At 52.7% G+C, this 5,000-nt stretch overlaps 1 non-coding gene across 1 annotated transcript in view; it reads left to right on the forward strand.

Annotated features, from left to right (window-relative positions):
* The first annotated feature begins 3,968 nt into the window (after nt 1–3,968).
* Nucleotides 3,969–5,000, forward strand: part of LOC124747792 — a 1,909-nt gene continuing 877 nt past the window's right edge. The window contains exon 1 of the ribosomal RNA XR_007011567.1: nt 3,969–5,000. This exon is cut by the window's right edge and continues 877 nt beyond it. This is a non-coding gene — a ribosomal RNA (small subunit ribosomal RNA).

The raw sequence follows: 5,000 nt of genomic DNA on the forward strand, positions 1-5,000 counted from the left end.
AGTTATTGCCAATATGCGACATTCCCGCTGTCCCTATACATGAGCCGCGACCTGTACCACTTACGAGCGAGAGACGCGATCGCGTTGCTCACTGTACGGCGTCCGATACCGAGCCATCAGCATGTCGGTCCCCATGCGCGTTGCACTCGCACTCGCAGTCGCAAAAACGTGGGGCAAATATATTACGCGGAAGAGTTATAACAGACCGAGCCCCACTGCATGAGGGGAGTCTTTGTCACTAATGTACACAGATGGAACATTTTGGACTGGAACCAGATTACCCGTACACACGGCGCTGATTAGTAATCAATGCAGAGCCATCAAACTACAGAATATATATACAACTGTCCGTATACATGCTGAAAGAGTCTGCCCACAATGGGAACCACACGTCAGCCAGCCACTCTGATCACGCACCACTCTCTGCTTCTAACGGGCGCACATACAATATGTAAGCACCAGCATGGAACAACATCCAGTGCATCCTCTCCGCCACATTACACAATCCACACTATCACAACCAGACCAGGAGGTCCATGCGGAAAATACAATATCCCACCCTTTCGACATCCACCATTGCGCAGATCAGGCACCAACACCCACACATGTCCTATACAACGGTGCACCCAACATCACAATAGTACCTCCTGTCACAGCGCACAAACAATGACATGAGTCAAAGACACAGGTCTGACACAAGCATAGAATTGGAGCGCCGCCTCTAATAAGCCAAAGGTGCATCCTGACGTGACAAATCTGATCATGTCACAAGCATTCACTTACTATAATCACTATCAACGAACCTGCCGCCCCCGCCCCCCCCCTACACCTTTCCTTACAACAACGTGTAACCTAACCTAACCTAACCTATGTTGTACCTTAACCTAACCTATGTTGTACCTTAACCTAACCTATGTTGTACCTTAACCTAACCTATGTTGTACCTTAACCTAACCTATGTTGTACCTTAACCTAACCTATGTTGTGCCTTAACCTAACCTATGTTGTGCCTTAACCTAACCTATGTTGTGCCTTAACCTAACCTATGTTGTGCCTTAACCTAACCTATGTTGTGCCTTAACCTAACCTATGTTGTGCCTTAACCTAACCTATGTTGTGCCTTAACCTAACCTATGTTGTGCCTTAACCTAACCCATGTTGTGCCTTAACCTAACCCATGTTGTGCCTTAACCTAACCCATGTTGTGCCTTAACCTAACCCATGTTGTGCCTTAACCTAACCCATGTTGTGCCTTAACCTAACCCATGTTGTGCCTTAACCTAACCCATGTTGTGCCTTAACCTAACCCATGTTGTGCCTTAACCTAACCCATGTTGTGCCTTAACCTAACCCATGTTGTGCCTTAACCTAACCCATGTTGTGCCTTAACCTAACCCATGTTGTGCCTTAACCTAACCCATGTTGTGCCTTAACCTAACCCATGTTGTGCCTTAACCTAACCCATGTTGTGCCTTAACCTAACCCATGTTGTGCCTTAACCTAACCCATGTTGTGCCTTAACCTAACCCATGTTGTGCCTTAACCTAACCCATGTTGTGCCTTAACCTAACCCATGTTGTGCCTTAACCTAACCCATGTTGTGCCTTAACCTAACCCATGTTGTGCCTTAACCTAACCCATGTTGTGCCTTAACCTAACCCATGTTGTGCCTTAACCTAACCCATGTTGTGCCTTAACCTAACCCATGTTGTGCCTTAACCTAACCCATGTTGTGCCTTAACCTAACCCATGTTGTGCCTTAACCTAACCCATGTTGTGCCTTAACCTAACCTATGTTGTGCCTTAACCTAACCCATGTTGTGCCTTAACCTAACCCATGTTGTGCCTTAACCTAACCCATGTTGTGCCTTAACCTAACCCATGTTGTGCCTTAACCTAACCCATGTTGTGCCTTAACCTAACCCATGTTGTGCCTTAACCTAACCCATGTTGTGCCTTAACCTAACCCATGTTGTGCCTTAACCTAACCCATGTTGTGCCTTAACCTAACCCATGTTGTGCCTTAACCTAACCCATGTTGTGCCTTAACCTAACCCATGTTGTGCCTTAACCTAACCCATGTTGTGCCTTAACCTAACCCATGTCGTGCCTTAACCTAACCCACGTCGTGCCTTAACCTAACCCACGTTGTCGCCTAACGTAACCCACGTTGTCGCCTAAACCTGCTCTGTAATTGTTATACGACTCGTTCAATTAGTGTAGTGTTGCCCACCCGCAACCCTCGCAATATAGTTCGCTACTCGCACTCCCCGCTCCCCTGTGTATCGCTTCATGTTAAACACCTTGCAAGTCTTGCTCACTTTCCACATGCTCCTGCTGTACACTGTAATGTGGATGGCAGCAGGACGTACATGCCGCCCCTCCCCACGTCCCCACCTTGCCCCCTGCCTTCGCAAGCTGGTTGGTGAGAACTTTGCATGTTCAATGCCCTCCGCATGCGACGTACTCAGGCTACGTTGTGGTGCGGCCTGTGTCAACTGTCCGCTAATGTCGTACGCGTAAACCACAATCTGTACTGCACATTCGTCCTTATGTACTGAATGATACATCGTGGCACATGTGTGACCGTACAACGACTGCGCCCAAAAACGGCGGACCATACAGTGCAAATATTGTGCACGCAGCTACGTGTCGTCTCCCTATGAGAGCTGGATTGCAGTGTGGTACGCCATAGAGACGTGTGGGAGGAACGGACGCCGTGGATGGCGATCAGCATGAGCTGTCTGTTGATGTATTCGGACCTAGTCGTCTCTCCTCACACACCGTGATGGCATGGTGCACCGCGTTCCATATCTGCGACATGCTACAGAGGCCGGTTGACAGTCGTTCGAGCAATGGACATCGCATACGTACGGGGGCCACCTTCCACGTATTGTCTAGGCGTGCACATTTTGTTGCGTGTATGTGGGCAGACGTAGTGTGGCGTGACACCTGACACAGGCATGCAATAATCGTGGAAGTTGCAAATGGCGATGGACGCCTGCGTTTTCTGGTGAAGTTACGCAAATGAACAAATGGTAACCTGTTGTGGTGCGGTTGTTCTCGCTAGGGGTGAATCGGTGATGGCGACGATAGGTTGAGGTACTAACCGGTTGTTCCAGCGATACCCACCATGCCGACGAAACTGAACGGCATCTGGGTGTGAAGCGATACGCGGCGGTGGCTGGGTGGGACCGTCCCCGGCCGGTGAGGGGGCGCCTCCCGGCGTGCTGGCCGCGCGGTGCGTGGGCGCACGCGCTACAGCCGGCTGGTGGGGGCGGCCAGTGGCAGGCGCGCCGGCCGACGGACGCGGCAGGCGTCGCAGCTGCGCGCCGGCGCACCCTGCGCGCGGCGCCGTGCGGCCAAAGTAGGTCCTCGCGGGCCCGGTGCGAAGCGCGGTGGACATCTTCAGTGTGCTGGTCCGATTGAGGACTGTGTGCGTTGAGGATGCGCTGCCGCCCGGCGCTCGGCGCCGCGACGCCGTCTGCTGCTCGGTCGCCCCAGCGGTTCTCGCTGGTGGTTTGTATCGCAGCTGTGCGGATGTGTTGGCGCGTGCGCTGTGCTGGGAGAGTTCGCTTCGGCACCCAAGTGGGGCTTTTGTCCTTCTGTGGCGCTGGCGTTGGAGCTGCCGGTCACCGTAGGTGGCGCGTGTTGTCTCCCGCCGGCAATGCCACGACAGCACGCTCCCGGGCCTCTGTCGGCAGCGGCAAGCTCAGTTGGGAGCACGGGTGGTCGCACCGAAAGCGTCTACTCGCCTAACTCCGGGCGATTGCGCCTCTCTCGAACCCGACCAAGTACTTGGGACGGCGCTGCGCGCCGCCGGGACCTGAGAGGGTTTCGAGGTGTATTGTGCAGGGGAGCTCAGCCTCCTCCTGTTTGCAGAATGATTGAGCGGACGCTTGCGTGTTCGCGCGGGCCCCCGGGACACACTCCCGGGCGGCCGGCTGCTCAGCTCTAGTTGACGCAGCTCCCTGGTTGATCCTGCCAGTAGTCATATGCTTGTCTCAAAGATTAAGCCATGCATGTCTCAGTACAAGCCGCATTAAGGTGAAACCGCGAATGGCTCATTAAATCAGTTATGGTTCCTTAGATCGTACCCACGTTACTTGGATAACTGTGGTAATTCTAGAGCTAATACATGCAAACAGAGTCCCGACCAGAGATGGAAGGGACGCTTTTATTAGATCAAAACCAATCGGTCGGCTCGTCCGGTCCGTTTGCCTTGGTGACTCTGAATAACTTTGGGCTGATCGCACGGTCCTCGTACCGGCGACGCATCTTTCAAATGTCTGCCTTATCAACTGTCGATGGTAGGTTCTGCGCCTACCATGGTTGTAACGGGTAACGGGGAATCAGGGTTCGATTCCGGAGAGGGAGCCTGAGAAACGGCTACCACATCCAAGGAAGGCAGCAGGCGCGCAAATTACCCACTCCCGGCACGGGGAGGTAGTGACGAAAAATAACGATACGGGACTCATCCGAGGCCCCGTAATCGGAATGAGTACACTTTAAATCCTTTAACGAGTATCTATTGGAGGGCAAGTCTGGTGCCAGCAGCCGCGGTAATTCCAGCTCCAATAGCGTATATTAAAGTTGTTGCGGTTAAAAAGCTCGTAGTTGGATTTGTGTCCCACGCTGTTGGTTCACCGCCCGTCGGTGTTTAACTGGCATGTATCGTGGGACGTCCTGCCGGTGGGGCGAGCCGAAGGCGTGCGACCGCCCCGTGCGTGCTCGTGCGTCCCGAGGCGGACCCCGTTGAAATCCTACCAGGGTGCTCTTTATTGAGTGTCTCGGTGGGCCGGCACGTTTACTTTGAACAAATTAGAGTGCTTAAAGCAGGCAAGCCCGCCTGAATACTGTGTGCATGGAATAATGGAATAGGACCTCGGTTCTATTTTGTTGGTTTTCGGAACCCGAGGTAATGATTAATAGGGACAGGCGGGGGCATTCGTATTGCGACGTTAGAGGTGAAATTCTTGGATCGTCGCAAGACGAACAGA

Source organism: Schistocerca piceifrons, unplaced genomic scaffold, assembly GCF_021461385.2.
Source record: "Schistocerca piceifrons isolate TAMUIC-IGC-003096 unplaced genomic scaffold, iqSchPice1.1 HiC_scaffold_393, whole genome shotgun sequence".
Lineage (NCBI taxonomy): Eukaryota > Metazoa > Arthropoda > Insecta > Orthoptera > Acrididae > Schistocerca > Schistocerca piceifrons.